This window comes from Coturnix japonica, chromosome 7, assembly GCF_001577835.2.
Source record: "Coturnix japonica isolate 7356 chromosome 7, Coturnix japonica 2.1, whole genome shotgun sequence".
Classification (NCBI taxonomy): domain Eukaryota; kingdom Metazoa; phylum Chordata; class Aves; order Galliformes; family Phasianidae; genus Coturnix; species Coturnix japonica.
In genome coordinates this window covers 27436714-27455965 of record NC_029522.1, presented here as the reverse complement: position 1 = coordinate 27455965, position 19252 = coordinate 27436714, and the positions used below count along the sequence as shown (strand labels likewise).

General features: G+C 42.2%; 1 protein-coding gene across 1 annotated transcript in view; it reads right to left on the bottom strand.

Moving 5' to 3' along the window:
* Positions 1 to 16016, bottom strand: part of MGAT5 (alpha-1,6-mannosylglycoprotein 6-beta-N-acetylglucosaminyltransferase) — a 109519-nt gene extending 93503 nt beyond the window's left edge. Inside the window, exon 1 of the mRNA XM_015868886.2 lies at positions 15835 to 16016. The gene's annotated coding sequence lies outside the window, so the exon portion shown is untranslated. The remainder of the gene's footprint in view (positions 1 to 15834) is intronic.
* Between the last annotated feature and the right edge of the window lie 3236 nt (positions 16017 to 19252).

Below are 19252 nucleotides of genomic sequence, written 5' to 3'. Positions count from 1 at the left end.
GTGATTAATTTCACACCACACACTGGACATAGTCTTTTGAGTAACGATGTCTGAGAGCAACGTTAATCCTTGTAAAGGGCTAAATCGGTTTTGGACGGCATGCCAAAATGAAAAGAGCCCAGATGTGACACAAGCAAAAGGAAGCAGCAGCAGGCTTGGCACCGGACTCAGACATGCTGTAGCGTGGCAGGACTGCACGCTAGTGTAGAAGTGCATTCTTCTTGAGAATAGCCTCAAAACAAGTGCTGGATATTCCCTACGCCGGGGTATTTTTAAACAAACATTCTGCAGCATAAGGACTGAGATTACAGCAACATTACTGAAACAACTGAGATGGTAACCTTTTCTGCCACAGAAACCTCTCACTGCTCACACTGCTCAGTTATTGCCTTTCCACATAACAAGGTATAAAGTTTTACCAAGACCACCACATCTGCTGTTTTCAAAGTAAAGTTTGCACAGGGCAAGGAAAGATGAAGGAAAAGGTAACGATCACAGATCACAACAGCAAAGTCCGCTGCCGCCAGAGCAGTGAGAGGAAGCTGCAGGGCACCACTTAGGTCCATAACCACTAAGTACAGATGGGAGAGGCCCTGAGACCACAACCACAGCTTCCAGGTACAGGATGCAGCAGAGCTTATCTGGCAGCTCCATGCTGAGCCCTGTGCTGCTCTCACCTCCCGCTCCTTGGCTGCTCCTCTGAGCCGCTTGCTCTCGCACCCTGCTTTGTGCTAGATGTGCCAAATCAACAGATCCCTCGATGAGCTGTACAGATTGTGAAAACAAAAGAAGCCTTTTTATTATATTAGCTTTCTGCTTGCTTTGCAAACCAAGCTGTCTACCAGATGGGTCAGGTGCATATCACAGCCAGTGAAAACAAAAAAGAGGAATTGTATCTTTTGGTATTAAAGAGCTGTTCAGCTTAGCTCCTCTTCCTCTTTGCAGGAATGACTCAAACCAGTGGCTTCAAAGCCTCACAGTCCGTACTGTCCTTCCCATCGTTAAACCAGTCTGTATTTTTACCTCTTATTTATCCCCTCCTCACATTCCCCAGTATTCTACACCACAGTGAATATTAAGGAAGCATTTCTGCTTGCAACTTATTCAATGCTCAATACTTTCTGTTCTTACATCATAGTAGTGTTTCCCAATGTAGTATGAGCAACTTAATCTCTTCTTGATCATGAAGAACAGTTTAGAAAACAAGCAAATTAGCTCATGTGCCTACCACCAGCTATTTGTTGGCTACCAAAACTATCACAGTGAAGCTGAAATAGAGGAGAGAGAGAGAGAAGAGGAAAATGATCACAGAATCTGATGAATGAAAATCACATGGAACGCATGATTTATATGCCCTGCTCAGATTTCTGGATGTGACATGCCGAGGCCAGGCAGACACAACCTCTGCCAGATCCATCTGTGCCAGCAGAAATGCTTGTACTCTCCAAGAAGAAGTCATTGCCTCCTCACATCTGCCCATGGAATTAAACTGAATGAGCACTGCCTAAACAATTCAGTCAAAATAACTTGGATAAGAAGCAATTCACTATTTAAACTGTAAAACTCGCCTGCCTGTTTTGATTACAATGGATCAGTGAAAAGAAACTGGTCCCTCACTCAAGACTGCAAGAATATTTCCTATTATCACTCTGTTGTCCTCTTTGGGTTCAGCATACAGTGAGGTGTAATCATGTCAAATACACGACCAAAGGTTCTGCACAAAGCTTGAAGGCAGAGATGCTTATACGTGTATTACAGTGGTTATCTGTTTGCTGGCCAATGTGCTTTTCTGAGCACGCACTGAAAATTTTTACTGTCAACTCCAATATGGAATACACAGAATTAATTAGCAGCTGGATTAAAAGGATTTAGTTGCAGATTGGAAAGTCAAAGTAAATTACTCAGTAATTAGAACTTGCAAGGTTGTTTTTTGGGGGAAAACTCCCATGGCTGGCAACTGATTATGCCCATATATGGTCTGCTGGTTGGAGACCCTGCACATAGCAGGAGGTTGAAACTAAATGAGTATTGTGGTTCCTTTCAACCCAGGCCATTCTATGATTCTATGATTGTCTCCTCAGTCTCTTCCTTAGACTCCTCTAGCTGGTGCTTGAGAAAGACCACATCAACCAAAAATCCTCAGCAAAGCCATATATCATGGCCCTCAAACTCAGTCAGGTTTCTCTCCTTCACAGAAATAATAAAAATTGCATAGGTTAATACTTACAAAGTTCTTTTAATTTTTTATAGCACTTAGTATATCAAAACCAAAATGTAATAAAGAATAAGTTTTAAATTGCTATGTCTATATTGCTATTAATGTCATCATATGTCAGGCAGAATCTCTGAAGGTAGATCTCAAACCAGCACTAACCACTGAAGCAACATGATGGAGAATAAAGCGGACAAGCGATATATTTAGCTTCATCCTATCTTTGTCCCCAGAGGAAAGAGTTCTTCCTTGTGTGAGAAGGGAAGGAGAAAAAAAACATTTGGAATGAAAATAAAAGCATATTTTTCCCAACACTGATGACCACTTTAAACACTCTCATGCGACTATAAAATGATATTATTTGCCTTGGATTTAAGCTTACGTTTTCCTGTCTGACCACATCAGAAGGTTATTTTCTTCCCATACCCACTGCAGTATCCTGAATGTTTCAGTTTAAGTAATTTTGCCCCCTCCATCTTTTCAAATCGTTCTAAAATACCTGAAACAGATCTGGTAGTGTTATTTTGCACTTGGCTGAATCTTACCTGTAGATTATATAATCCTTGTACATGTTATATCTCTTGCCCTGCTCTTCAGTTCTCACCAGACCAGGAACTCCACCATGCAGGCTCCCTGGCATGTTCCCAATACACAAATTGAGCTTTACTCCCTCCAGAACTCAGAAAACAATTCAGTTCTTAGCAAACACTTTTATAAAACCTAAATCACTGTTGTCAAATGAAATGGCTTTCCAAAAATCAGCAAGAGTGGATCCACTTTACTAAGTACTCTCTACAAGGGCACAAAAGATTTAGATATTACCAAATCTCTTCGCTGGTGCAACAGGAACCAATTATGGTTCCTGTTATTATGAACAGGAGATATTCATAGATGGAAAAAAAACCAAAACACGAGTCTCTGCTAGCAGAAAATCTTGTAGCAAACCCACTAAGAGACTTCACAGACCACACAAGGATTAATCTGAAAAGAACGCACTTCTATAACCAAGCATCCGTACTTTGTAAAATACAACCCAATTCATATGGACAAGATCTGGACTGTTGTTAAGTCAGACTTCCACAGTCCCTTCAAAAAGATTTTAACTAATCAGTTTAGTCCTCTAGCGTTATCAGCATTGCTAAAGCACTATAAGTAATGTCAGTTTAAGCATCAAGGCCTCACACTGGCCCACCTTGAGGACACAACAACAACAAGGGAGGTTTAGAAATACCTCCAGTTATGTCAAGTGGTAGAGTTGGCTACAGCCTAGATAGTATCTTTACACTGTAGCTGCATCCTAAATTCTTGGAAACATCAACCTGTCCTACTTTAGTGACATGACATGTCCTACAGTAAACCACTATACAGAGTCCTAATGTAATAGTTTCCAGAACCAAACAGGAAATTCAACAGACAATACTGTTAATATCAAATATGGTCACAGTGGAAAAAAATACAAACTTTGAGCTCACAAGGGAAAGTTAGGAGATTTCAAGACAGATACAGCAATAGAAGGCTTGCGTGAAGAGAAGCCTCCATTAGAAGGACATCAATTCTTTGCCATATATCACATGATGTAATTAGATAAAGGGCTCTTAGAGACACCTGGTATCAAAGATGCAAACCAGCAGTTAATGTAAATGCACGTATAAGGCTGCCAAAAAAATAATCTACAGTTTGGAATTAAATTTAAATGGTCTTGAAACACAAACGTAGCACTGGCAGAGGGGAAAAGAAATGCCACTATAATGACACTGCCACAGCCAAGTGGATTTCTTCACTGGTTAGTCAAACTAGTGAAGAGAAAAATGCAGAGACACAGAATAACAGATTTTCTACTATTATGAAAATACTCATTCCTTTTTTCTCACTAAGGAAATGTGCTGGCAAATGCATCTTTAAAAGCTAAGTGGGTACAAAAAGCCTCATTCTGTTTAACTCTGTATCACTAGGCTACATAGATTTATCTTCTTAAAAGCAACGACTTGACAGAACTTGCAGAAAACTATTTAAGGCATTATCTCAGCACATTTCAACACCCAGAGCAGTTCATTTCCTTTGTAAGCTACAACCACTGATATCAAACACAGACTATCCTACCACCATGTTGTATCTTAGTCTAGTGACTTACACCTGCATTCCACTGCAGAAGGTAGATGAACTTGCATTTGAGACATGTACATGCAGATCATAACAGCACCTCTAATCAAAGCAGGGGAAAACACAACCAGCCATGAATCAGTCACTCATGTTCATTAGGTATGGTATAAAAAGACAGGAAATGTTCATACTAACAGCCTGACTGAAGAAAGCCTATATTTATTCAATGCTATTACCCTCTGTATTTGAGGAGGATATGAAAATCCCACCTTAAGCTTTAGTATCACTCAAGAGCTTCCAGGCCTTATTCCAACTTAGGCTGCTGTTTTAATTCTGATAAAAGTACCCTATAGCTTAGACCAGCACATGACTCACATTAAGGCTCAAGTCTGAAGAGTGCTTTGGAAATCACTTCTGTGTTCTTGTAAATGCTATTTAAATCCCTGATTATTTGATACTAACAAGTGTGACAGTTATTCTGGTGTATGACTTTTAAGTGGCCTTTATTTATTTCCCAAACCTGAGAAAACATCTGGATTTGAAGGCAGTCAATTAACTATGCTTTTTTTCTCCTTAGGTAATGTTTCATTGTGTATGGGAAGTGCTGAGTCAGGACCTGAACCACTGATTGAGCACCCGGGGAAAGGACTCGGACAGTCCAGGGAACACAGGTGAAGGCAACTCATTATGTGTGACTGGAAGGGCTGCAGCCTGGATGTACCTCTCTTAGACCTCACTTAAGGGTTGACTGCCACTGGGGTAGGCTCTCTTTCTGGAGATCCCTTCTTGGTGAAGCTTTCCCCTGCAAACCTGGAGCCTTCTGACACAGGTGAGCATCTTCTTCCCTTTTTTCATAGCACCTGTCTAACGTGCATCCTTCTGTTGCTACACCTCTGTTGTAATGACTTTCCCACCTTGTTGATCTGACTAATTGTTACACATTCAAACCCTAATCTTTCTCCCATTAACCGCATTGTTCCTGATCTCCCTACTCAAAGTTTGTTTTATCTCGTGGCAGGAAGTACTTTATCTTAACAACATAACCACCACCACATCCTCTCCTTATCATTCTACAAGATTCTTAAGAACTGCAAGGTTTTCCCTTTGCTTAAGAAATAAAAATAAATAAATAAATGAAAAATCAACGCTGCTGTAAGCACCCAGCTGCTATGACACTCAGTTTTGTATTAGGCACCTAAAATCTGTACGTTTTAGAGACCAAAAGAGAGAGAATCACTGCAAAGAGGCACTCAACAAAGCCAGATTTTCTGAAGATTCAAACCTTGTGTAACACTGGCAGAGTTGGATGTCCAGTAAAAATGGCTCAATCATTTCCGACAGTTGCTTAAGGTCAGTTGAAAGGCACCTCAGAAGAAAGAAAAGGAAGAGAAACTGCATGAAGAGCTCTTGACAAAGAACTCTTTCACCAAACAGAAGAAACAGATGTATGATCCACACGCCTTGAAAGATGTGTGATTCTTGCTTGAAATCAGCTGATTTGATAATTAGCTGGTAGGCAAACTAATAGAAAGGTTCCAGTCTGTTCAGATTCAGCCGAGCTATAAGAATACCTCTAAAATTTCATTAGCTTCTGCTTAATTTTACAGAAAGTAAATCCGCCCAGATCTGTTGGCTGGATGGGTAAGGATGAGGAGCTCTGTCTTAGTCCAAGTCTAAAGCTAAATGAATGCAGTAAACATCTTCTATATAACTTAAAAAGGAAGCAGCTTATATAAATGAGAGAATTTCAGGATAACATTTTGGGAGATGCGAAGAAACACACAAAGTAGAGCTTAAAAGTAGAGCGTATGTGTGTGGGGGGAATAAAAAGCAAAGTCATCCTAGAAGATGAAACACTTGGGGAAGAAAGGCAAAAACCACTCAAGTCTCTACTGAGAAAGGAAAGAGATTTTGCCTATTCCAGAGTACTGCAAAGATACCCAAAATGCTTCCTAGGAAAGTAAAGTCTCAGACAACTGACTTCAAATTCAGCTATTTCTCAATGCTGACGCATCTGTTGAATAAGATATTTTATTCACTCAAACCCTTAGTCTAGCAGAAGGCTGTTTCCAGTGGTGAGGCAGCCAGGCTGAAAACAGAAACGCTTATATTGCCTGCATATCTTCTAAAGGCCAAACAAAAAGAGCACAACAGGATTCGCCCTTCAGTCTTTCTAGGGTGTAGCACAGAGAAGATGGTGGGAATAGCAATAACTAAGGAGCAGTGACCAAAAAAACCCACCAAAACCAACAAACATGCTTTGCATTAGATAAAACAGGGGAGAAAGGAGACAGATACAACCCAAGATGAAAAGGAGGGTATGACCAAAACTCCTACATCTCTAGAGTTATTCTGGAGAATTTCTAATGCTGCTTCTTCGTTTATATTTTTTCAGATCAGTTTTACACCTCAAACAATGGTGTGCTTTGTAAAAAAAGAAAATCCTTTAAAACATCAAAGAAGGAAACAAAGTCACAATAACTGGACTGTCATTGTGTGTTCAGCCACACACAGTCCAAATGAGAACACACTGAAAAACAAAAAAACACATTTTTTAATCATTTCAAATAATAACATTTGAATAATTTCTTGTTCCATTTGTCAAGTCCAACAATGAGAGAGCCGGTCAGTACAAAATAAATGACAAAAAGGGCTTTCACCTCTATTTTTGTCAACATGACACATCTTTATCCCAAGCAACTGCAAATCAGTCAATTAAGCTGGTCCCAATTCCCACAACAGAGGCAAGGGAGAAATCCTGAGCATTTTTATGGTTCGAGTGACCTCTGCCAAACGTCAGCAGCCTCTCTAATAAAATGTCAATTTTTAGTTATTTAACAAGGTGAGTGGCATATTTAAAAATACACTACAGCTTGTGAAAGAGCAAGAGTTTACCTTCATTAAAAAGCTCTTTTCATAACACATCCAAAATCAGCAGCGTAAAATCTGAGCTGTATATCAGAAATTCATGTATGGAGAATGATATTTTTCTCCTAATTGGAATAAGCACAAACATGCATATTGATAGTACTTAGAAAAGGGAGGGGTTTTTGTTTTTTGAAAAGGACCATTAGTCTGTTAGATAAAACTGGGAACACTTGGCCCACTGGACAGAGCATTATCCCTCTACCCAGCATTTTAAGTACTAAGAACACAATCTTTTAATGAGGCTGATGCTCCAGCAAAGCCAGCACTGTCATTGAGAAGCAGCTTTACCCCCTTCTAAGCTCCTTCCCCAGTCTACACAGGGAAAAGGTGAAATGACCTCGGGAACACTTCCATTGTGGGATGTGAACAACCAAACATGAAGGGGCCATTCATGGCCACATCAGATTCCCAGCTGTTCACTGCACTGCCATAGAAATGCTCTGACAGTTACTGGAGAGAGACAGGTATGGTGACACAGGTCACATTTAACTATAGCCTTTGGGGAGACCAGGAAAAGAAATGACATTCTCATGTAAAAGCACCAGTGAACTCCAGGGTAATTTTCCTCTGATCAAAGCATCAAACAAAATATTTCCTAAGCATAAGGTACAAGAAATTGTAAAATGTCATTTGAAGACCTCTGGATTACAGAGTATTCTGAACAACTCATCTAGTACCTACTTATCGGTTGCACAGCAGAATTCAAGTATGATATATTCAACAGACAACTCAAGTTTGCCATATCAACTCATAAGATTGGAACAACAGTCTGAAGGGAAGCCAAAGCAGTTCTAGCAGAACAGAGAACCAGTGGTGCAATAATTCAGCTGGACTCGGTGCAAAAAGACCATTGAGTCCAACTTCAGGGCTAATCAGAAGTTAAAATGCATTTGAGGGCAATGCCTCTTGACCACTGACAGGCATGGGGCATCAATACCTTCATAGGAAGCCTGCTCCAGTGTCTGAGCTCCTGTTCTCCAAACTAGACAAACTTAGGACATTCAGCCCATCCTTACAGGACATGTCTTCCAGCCTTTTTATCAGATTTTCTCCCCTCTGTGCAAAAATAGTGAGAGTAAATGACAGTTGCCCAAATATATGGGATGCAAAAAACCTTGTTCTTGAAATGGGCATGTGAAAGATTAAGACTTGTTAATATTTTTTAAACCTAGTTTATGAGAAATTAGATTATTTCGATGGTCACCTAACCCACCTTTTCAGATCTAAGAAATACAAAATTAACATAAACAGATTTTCCTCACATATTGAAATTACAGTTTGTTTTTTCAAGTGCAGTCTTCTAAAGAGGCTACCTTTTATCTGATTCAGCTTGCTGCTTTCTTCGCTTTCTCTGTGGTCACACGCATGCCAGTATCTCAGTATGTAAGGAAGTGCCCTCAGACCATTTTAAGTAGCTTAATATTGGCATTCTTCTGTAACATTACAGCATGCAAGACGTGTAACCAGGACATGAGGAAACTACTACGTTGGGAAGTGAATAAAGGTACGAGGACTTCAACACAAGCTGAACAGAATTGAAATCTGTTACACGCAGATACTTTTTTATCAGTCACTAAAGCTCTCAGAGGGAAGTTTAAGAGCACACTTGGGCCTCATTGTACTGGTTTCAGCATATAAAGATAGAAGTTTAAACTGCATCAACTCAAGTAGAGCTTAAGTGAACTTCAGCATCCCTCTTACATCAGCACAGAACTGCACCCACTGTGCAGAAAGTCTCCTTACATCTTTAAAAAAAGCCCCTTCTTTTCAGTACAGGCCAGAACACACTACCAACAGTGCTGTAACCTGCTCCTCCACGGGCTGTTCAGCAGCCAGCAAGATGAACTACTGGAGCAATACCAGGCAAGTCCTATTGCCATGGAACTTCATCACAGCAGCAAGTCTCACTGGAAGCTGGCAGAAGCCAAAACCTTAATGATCTTCTAGTCTGAAACTCTTCCTTGCTCCCTATTTAATTTATATCATTAAAGAGAACACTGAAATTCTTGTTTTACTATCCAGTTTATTTAACATGACTTCCAAAACTGAAAAAAATAAAATAAAATTGGAAGAGTATTCCAGCAAGAACTACAGATTAGTATTTGCTAGGTGCATACAGATTATATTTGTCTTTCAAGAGAAGTCAGAATTTCAGAGCAAAGATTATTTCTAGAACTGTTTTGAAAGTGAACTCAGCATCTAACAAAATGGCCATCAGAAACAAAAGTCTCTTACTTTCAAGTATAACGATAACACTCATCTAACTTGATCGCAGGCCTCTAAAGCATTCAGAAATGGTTGATTTTATATACAGTAAAACAGCTGTAAGGGTGAGCAGAAAAATACTCTGGAAGCATTTGCAGGATACTCCCTTTGCATGCTTTCTTTCCATTCCAGGAAAAGAAAAGTAGTTGCATAACATGGAGAGTTCTACAGCATAAACAGAATGCTACATTCTACCATGTAGTTTGAGAATCAATAGTGCCGAAGAACTGACTGAAATAACACAGCTCTAATAGCCTGGTCAGATATCCAGTACAACTGATCCTGAAGCCTGAGAATTTATTATTTCTTTTTTAATCTTTTGCCTACACAGAGTATTCCACATCCTTTTCCTGTTCGGTCAGATCAGGAAACACAAATACTGATTTCACTGACAAATTCTCATCAAAGCGCAGGAATGACAATTATTCATCAAACCCAAGAGGAAAGAAAACAGTTTTCTCTCTGATTTTGCCTCGTGTCTGTTTAAAGTTCACACTCAATTTCAGAACTTAGAAACACCAAACTTTCAGACAACAGCTGAGATCTTCAAAAACCTCTCAAAGCCATTTGAGTTCTCTGAATATTTTTTCAGTTTCTTTCCTGAACTTGCTAGAACCTTTTCTTCACTCCCCACAAATAGAGATATATATTTTAAATGTTTTGCACCTGAAGTTCTACCAACACACAGAGACTGAAAGTACTCTTCTGCTCCCCTCAGTACTTGAAGTTATCCCTCTATGATGCTCACTGCCTGAGCAATGAATTGGTACCTCACTCAGACTGTTGAACTGCTTGGTTTTTCAATATCTCATTGCTACCTACAGAATAGCCCCCTTGTCTAACAGCCCCTCCTCCTCCTGCCAGAACAACTTCTGAATCCCCTGTATAACTACCATTAGTGAAATACATTCCTGTAACAATTGTCAGTGTTCCAAAAGGAGAGATGCTGAGCATTTTGGAGCTGTTTCTTGGGTTGATTTTGTTTTTAAGGTGTGCTAAGCAGATAGGAAAGCTCGTATCCACACATGAGATATTAGTATGCAAAGAAAACAGCGTTGTGAAGCTCCTTAATCACAGGTATTTGCAAAGGAGGAATGAAAATGTCAGTGTAAGAATAGCTCAGAATTTTCCCAGGCATGATATACATATCTGCTTTGTTTCTTTTTCCCCTCTCACACAGAAGGTTCCTTGCCAGGTGGCTCAAATTCCATGATCAGGAAACACAAACATATCAGACACAGAAAGATAAAACCCTGATCTTTTTAGGAAAAGAAGCAGTGGTGTCCATTTTAACGTACAATTCATACCAAAAATAAGACAAAGAAAACTGTCAGTCTACATAGATGAAGGCGTGGACGCTGATGTTTACTTAAGCAGCTTCTACATTTTCCATATTTATTGCTATTTTAATTATTCAAACCAGCCAGCTTTAACAGTATCCAGGTAGAACAGAGCAATTCAAACCAACTTCAGGAAAAGAAAACTACCTGACAGCTCCTGTTACTTGGGGAACCATTTTCAAGGCATTATCCTACAAGCATTTTTCTTACACGGATGTAGTCTTCAAAAACAGGGCACTGGAACAGCATGTCACATTCATTCTACAGCTGGGTCATGCAAACAGCTTCATTCAGCTTTCAGCACTGAATGCGGTTACAATGCTTTGGATTACAACAAATAAACGATGTAAAACCCAGATAATTACCAAAAAACACTCCTCAAATTTATTCCTTTTTTTAATTTCTAAGAGAGGGGAAAAAAAAAAAAGGAAGGAATATTAAGTCTGATGCAGAGAGCAAATGGTACAGCACAAAACTTTCTTAACGGTACCTTAAATCTAGTAATATTACTATTCTTTGTCTACATGAAAAATCAAATCAATGCATGCACAGCACTTGAACAGGCCCCATCAAGATAGAGTTCAAGGGCAGCTTTCAAAAACTGCACTGAAGCAACAACTGGAGATTGGGATTTCCATTCTATCAGACAGACCTGTGAGCAGGGAAGAAGAAAAGAACAGCTCTCTGCAGCAAAGGAACAAATGTGGATAGAGAAGGGAGGTGATAAGGAGAAAGAGAGATAAGAGATGGTATTTTAAAACCCAAGAGAATTGCTACCCCTTGGCTACCTCAGTGAAATCTATGCATATAGCTCTGCACTACCAAAGATCTTCTGTAAGAGTGTTACTCCACTCCAGCCACACACACCACAGACAAGAGGGCTATCACACAATGCACCAGTGTGTCAAGGTTCAGTTTCTTGAGACATCACACATTCAATAAACCCCAAGGACAAAGAATATGGCAGGAATGAAAAGTCATTGCAGCTTTTACTTTTAATGACAACTTGATTAGAAGCCATCTGAAAATGCTCAGAGTGAACCTCAAAACAGGTTACATAAAATACTAACGCACCAGTCACAGCACTCGTGTGATTGGTCTGATTCTTAGGGAAACAAGGAAATGCAGCCTTAACAGGTAACAGACAGGAAACAGCAATAAGCTTCATTTCCTACATTTAACAAGGCTTAAGAACGAAGGTTTAGTTATAAAGCTACTCTAAGGAAATATAGCAAAAAGGAATACATCACACAGCATAAAAATGTACACGAAGAAGGTAACAAATGACATGATACAAGAACAACAGCTGGTAAAAGTGAAATCATTTTTTTTATCAGTATGGAACTCCTTTCTTATTTAAAGAAAAATAAGTCACCATAAAACCACCTGCCTGCTATTTCTTACCTATGAAAACTCCTTTGTACATAGGATGAGGTCAAATGAAGTGGTTGATTACTATCAAATATATCATCTTTTATCGTGAAATAAAAAGCAGTAAAGCAAATATCAGTTAGTTGGACTAATAGTCAAGGTTACACATTTCAGAATGCCTGTGGGATGTATGAAGAAATGTGCTTAGCTAATAGGAATAACAGGACCTTGTGAGACTCAAAGAAGGGCAAGGATCACAGGATTCTTAGCTCATACAAACCATGAATAATAAATCAAATGAATCACATCATTGACTTACAATCTTTCTCATGAAAAGGACTTTGCTACTTAGAGCATTCAACAAGAGAATCCCTATCCTTCAAACTAATTTTCTTTTCTCTGTTCTTTGCTTTGTATCTCCCTAGTACACAAGCTGCTGCAAACACAGGCAAATGCCATGATTTTAACAGAAGTTCCTGGAAGGAGCGATATCTTGGCTTGACTGCATGAACACAGACCTCGGGCTTGAAGGCTTCACCTGATTAAAACCAACGTGACAACTTTGTGCAAGGCAGAAACAAAACCTTGTGAATTTTTCTCAAGGTACAGCTGAGCTGTTCTGTCTGGGACAGAAGGGTGAGGCTTCCCACCCTGATGAAAGTTTGTGTTGTCATGGAAAGCAAATGTCTCTTATCTGAGGGGCTGTATCAGCACTTGGGCCACCAGTCCTCCATAACTGCAGTCCCCAAACACTGTTCAATGACAATGTCTATCTCAATATCCAAATCCATTCACGGAACTAATGCTGGTTTGCATAAAAACCTGCTTACCTTCTTTTCATGGCTGTGGATTACAGTAACTGTTACAAACTGAAAAAAAAATAAAAATCCAAAGGAAGAACAAAAGTAGAGAAAATTAAAGGATGGCATTATATCACTTCAGTCTCTTAAACTCAAGACATAAGAATAGGAAAACTGCTTGATTTCTTCAAGTTCTTCATCAGATTCCCCAGCCCATTAGCACAGTGCAGCACACTCATCTTCAGCAGATGCTCCTGATGTTCACTGCCAAGTGGCTGCAGCAGTTTTGCTGAGCTTCCAAATCAGGACAAGCAAGTGAGTTCTGCTGGCACTTTGGGAATAACATATCATAAAGGAACCTTATGAAGAAATAAGCCATATCAGAACCTGGATATTGTTTTCCCCCACCATCTAAGTACACATTAAATCACACCATGAAAGCAATGCTGTAACTCCATTACCACTTAACTCTCCTGTCAATAACACGGAACTAGTTCTTCCCTTCTCAATTCCACCTGCTCCAAATACAAACACTGCATTTACAAAAGTCTCCAAAATGCCAACCATGCAGCTATAACCAAGTTGTTAATGCAGGGCACTAACACCTGAAGTTTTACTATAATGTGAAAGCCAACACAAGGAGGAAAACTGCATATTGAGCTATCTTACAGGGCAGCAAAACTGTCTGATGACAGCAAAATACAATGTCAGAAACAACAACACTGCAAGGTTATAAGTAAGATTGAAATCAGTGGGGCTACTAAGATGCTACACATTGACTCAAGTACAGAAGTTGATGGTAGAAAGCTTTTTAGTTGTCAGTTGCTTTTGTTGCTGCTGTTATTTAAATCAAGGGATTTTGGTTGGAAGAAGACGACTTAGGACTGACAACAGCTGTCTTTATTCTAAATCATTTTAGGAATCCAGAACACTTCAATATTTTGCCAGACTCTACCTCATGAAGCAGATTAAGGATTTTAGAGATCTGCACTCCGGGTTGCTGGCTGCTTCCCATCTTTCAGGCCGTCTAGTTTCTGGACTTTAAACAACCTGATCTTCTTATATTCACTATTCAGCCACTTTGTCTTTCAGCATCTTTCCAGTCCGGGCTGTACAAGCTGGCTTCTTCCTAGTCAGCACAATGGATTAACTCAGGAAAGGGAAGCATATATTATTTAATCCTTACTCACTCATACAAAATAAATTCACTTCTGTCTAACAGAAAGAGAAAACAATCCATGCACCTTAAAAAGAGGACGAAACATAGTTTTCATTAAACGCGCTGCTTCACTTTAAATTACTCCCTATATTCTCTCAGACAGGTACAGACTAGGAAGCAGTGTGACAAGTTATCTTCTATGTAATGAAACACCAAAAATAACCAACAACCCATGAAGGATTTTTCCCCACCCTTAGGTTTAACACAGACACCAGTAACTGTGTGAAGCGTGGGTCTTGTGGAAAGCAGAGTTTCTCACAAAGAACAGTCATTACACAGAGAGGAAGAAAGAAAAAGGTACATCAACCATTAAGACGAAATTGGGCTCAGTGTCCCCAGGCAATACAGTTTCAATAATAAACAACAAGAACCAACTAGTTCCTCCTTTCAAAAATGGTTTTCAGCCCTTCATGAAATGGTAAAACTATTTAGAAAGAACTGAGATTATCTGATGGAATTGGGAGCGAAGACATAACTCCAACAGGCAAACAACCTCAAATGCCGTCCTGCTGAGGACAAACATTAGTAGATACAGTAAGTGACACTCCCTCCACCTTCCCTGCATTTTCTACACGAGGCTGTTTGCTGAGATAAAGCACTTACACTGCACTAAGTCAAAATTCACTCCTGTGCTTAGGGATATGAGTCACACTGCTGAAAAGGCTACCATAGTATTTCATGGGGAGAAGCAACAGAGCTTGTCAGGCACACAGGAGTGTAAATTCAAGTAACATGAATCTCAATAGCGAGCCTTCACTTGAAGAGCATTCTATTCCTGCTATGGCTATTGAGAGAGATCAGCGTATCAAGACCTAACACGAATGGATTCTCTCAAGTTTACTAATCTCAGAGCCAGAAAGGAGAAATCTGCCTTCAGAAGGTGAGATCCACATTACACTACATCTGGAAAATATGAAACCTACACTCCCTACATTAACATTTAAGAAAGACTCGGTCCTGAAAATGGGGACATTTATCTTCCCCTGCACATAGGAAAAAGTAAGTTCGCCTTGGGGAGATGATAGAACTCAGTGGAGACTCAGCGTGGGCTCCCGAAGCTGCCGCTTGTGCGGCTCAGTGCATTGAACGCCCCGGGCCCACCGGGCCGATCCCAGCGCACAGCGCCGATGCGCGAACCTGGAAGCAGAGCATCGTTACATCCACCCTCTCCGCAAACCTTTGGCCGAACGCTGCGAGCCGCGGCACGGCAATAAAGTGACAGCTCTCAGGAAACCTCTTTCTCCTATTCTCCTAGAAGCTTACAGCACCGCTCCGGCAGCGGGGGTATTCTGGCAGCCTCTCACCGCACCGCCCGCCGCGCCCCACCGACACTTCGGCCCCGGCGGTGCTGGGGAAGGTCGTTACGCAAGGTGACGGGGGCGGCCGGGCCGCAAGGCCGAGCCCCGGCCGCGCCTCTCGCCGCTCTCCCGGCCGGGCCGGGCCGCCCCGCGGACTGCGAGGGGCGATACGGCGCCGAGAGGCGGCCACCGCCCCGCACGGCTACGGCGAAATGGCCGAGGGAGCGGCCGCGTGACGGCCGAGGCCTGGGGGGACGGCGGTCGCGCGACCCCGATCCGAACGCCGCCCGCTCCCACTCACCTCCTCCGACGCCGCCCGTGCGCAGCCCCCCGAGCCGGGAGCAGCGCATCGCCCATGGTCCCGAGGCGGAGGCCGGCGCGGGCTGGGCTGGGCTGTGCCGCGCCGAGGGGCGGCCGCCGCGGGGGCCGGGCCACCCGAAGGCGGGCGAGCGTAGGGAGCGTCTGCAAAGTGCCGGCCCAGAGCACGGATCTGCACGGCAGCAGAGCGAGGAGAGGGGCGGGGAGGAGCGACCGGCGGGCAGGAAGCGATTGCGAGAGGCTGAGACAGAAGCAGGGAGCGTCTGCAAAGTGCCGCCCGGCGGGGGAGCGCAGCTGGGCAACGGGATGCGGGGAGAGCGCGGCGCTGGGACGCCACGAACCGCCCCAATGGCCCTAACGGCCGCCCCTCAGGCAGCCCTCGCCGTGCGGGCGGCACGAAGCGGTTCCTCGCTTCATTACGGGCGGCTCGTGTCTTTACAGCGCTCTCTAAGAGCCATAGCAGTAAAGCAAGTGAGGGAGCTGTGGTTGCTGAGCTCTCATTGCTGAGGATACCGATGTATTTTTGTCAGAAGACGCCCACGCTGCTCGAGTGGCGAGACGGGATGTCTGCGCTGCGGCTCCCAGCGCGGCCGGAGGGTGACACCTGGCGGCAGTGGGTCCGGCTGAGAGCGAGCTGGGCTGTGGTAACAGTAACCCGGTAAGGAAAAGGAGGGATAGGTATAGGTTACAGTAAGCCGCAGGGCCCCTTATCGGCGTCCTTAACCGCCTTCTTCACGTGCCGTAGAATCCTAGAACGGTTTGCATTGGAAGGGACCCCGGAGATCATCCAGTTCCAAACCCCTCCTTGCCGTGGGCTTGTTGCCACCCACCATCTCAGGCTGCTGAAACCCCATCCTACTACCTGGCCCTGAGCCCCACCAGGGATGGGGCACACGCAGATCCTTCTGGGCAGCTGTGCCAGGGCCTCAGCACACCCCATGTAGGTAGTTTCTTCCTAATATCTGACCTAAATGTCTGCTATTTTAGTTCAGAGCTGTTTGTTCCCCTTTGTTCTGTTGCTGTCTGAGTAAAAGTTGGGTCTCTGTCTCCTGCTTGAAGCTTCCCTCTAGTATTGGAAGGTCCCTGTGAGATTTCCTTGGTGCTTTTTCTTCTCCGTGCTGAACAAACCCTGCCCTTCCAGCCCACCTTCATAGCCAACTGTGTGTTCTTCCAGCCATCTGTGTGTTCTGGTGGCCTCCCCTAGACCCACTCCAGCAGCTTCACACCTCTCTTGTACTGGGGGTCCCAGGCCTGGATGCAGCATTCCAGATAGGGGTCTCAAAAGGTTGAAGCAGAGCGGGGACAATGCCCTCCCTTGCCCTGCAGCCACCCCTCTTGTGACATGGTCCAGGATGCATTTAGTCTTCTATGCTGCAAGCATACGCTGCTGGCTCAGAATTGTCGTAAAGTGGTTACACACACATGCAATAAATACATAAAATCTAGGAAGCGGGTATGGTTTTGGCAACAATTCCACCAGATCTTTGGCTTGGGTTGAAAGGGACTTTAAAAGTCATCTAGTATATCTTCGCTAGCATTTGTTGGTTCATTTTGGGATTATCCCCAAGACAAAAGACATGTAGCATGTGCTGAAGGACACTTGTTTGCACCCACAAACATCCTGCAATGTGACTGTGCAGGTCAGAGTCTCACTTTTCACCCAGCATTATGCTGCGCTCCTGGCTGGAGGCTCTCCCTGTCGCTTAATGAGAGGCTGGGGATTTGAATGTTCTACAGGGTTTCCCATGATCAAAGCCTTGGGCCTCTTACTGTGTAAAATGAGGAAGTTTTTGAAAGATCTGCTGTGATGTGCAGCCTTTGTGAAGCAGGCTCTGCCCACAGAGAAACAAAGTAGTTGAAACAATAGCATCTACTGCACTTAGATTCTTTGCAGTGTATATTAGTCTTATTATTTAGGATGCTCATACCAAGCAGCTAATCTAACCTTGTATTCACTTTGGAGTTTGATATGATCTATTATTGAAAGATAGACAGAAAACAACAGCAGTGCTCTTCCCCAAGGCAACAGTAGATCTTACTAGCTAATAGTTTTCTAAACAAAGCCTACCAACCTGATCCTATACACAGCATTAGGAAGCTACACGGTCCGTTTTGTAGTGATTGTATTTGATATAGCTGAATAAAAAACCTGGCACGGGTGAGCAAAACAAGTACCTCAATTAAGTCAAAACAACGTAAGGCAGCAGGCTCCCTATTACTTCCCTGGTGAAAGAAGGGGTTCTTGGAGTGCAGGAAGCAAGAAACCAAGAGGAAAAAAAGGAATACTGAGAAAATATTAAGAGAATCTGAGAATAAGGTGGTACTTAGTGGTTCCACACTTCAGCACGTAGCAAGTGAGCCAACAATTATTAAGATTTAACTTCCTCAGGCCTATTCTATACTCACTGTAAAACTTGCAACAAAGCCTTCCCTAGTGTGCTTACTCATTCTCTGCATAAAAGACTGTGGGCGGTTAAATCCACAGGTGAGCCTGATTAGAACCATTATGAGCAATTAATGCAATCAGGGCTCTGATGCTGGCATCTTATTTTGCCTGTTTGCATTGTGGAGACACAAGTTTTCTATAGTTTCAGGATGTTGCGTGCTAATCCTGTTACCCTTGGGTATAGGGAGGAATTTGGTAGAATGTAGCTCAACTGTATGCAAATGGTACCTAGCTGACCTGTAGGGACATACAGGTCCTGTAAGAATAAGAAATGTGCTTCCACCATGTGATGCTGTGTGTGCTTCCTGGGTGTAACCAAGTGTTTATCTGCAGTACATGCAGACAAATGTATTCTATGAGCCAACCTTTAGCAACTGAGGAAAGTACAGGTGGGTCTGTTGCATGTGTGAGAGCACCTAAATGTTGTGTAAGTCATTGCTGTTAATGGAAGTCTTTCATTTTAATCAGTGGTCTGTCATGCTAGCGAAGACAATGTGTTCTGGTTCAGATATCCTATATAGCAATAGTGATACTGGTTTTCTGCTTGATATTTGTGTCTGAACATTGGAGCTACAGCCATGCCCAGAATTACATCATGTTACCCTTTGCCTACCTGTCCTATAGTCAAACAAGCCTGCTTGTTTGAATAATACATTAATATGGGAAACGTGTCTAGGAAAGAAAAGAATATGTGTTACAAGAGTTTGTGATTATTCACAGGTAATGTTACATAAATCTTTAGGAAGTATCTGTAAGCTGTGATTCAATTTAACTTGTAGCAGTGTATAATAAAACTACAGCAAGCGTGCTATATCCTAACATTTAGTTTGCCTTTTCTAACAGCAAAATTTAGAACAAAATATATGTTATTAGAGAAAATATGTATGTAAAAATCTGTCTATATAGAAATCACTCTCTTCTGAGGTTGTTATCAAAGTTTCTGTCTTTGTTCTTG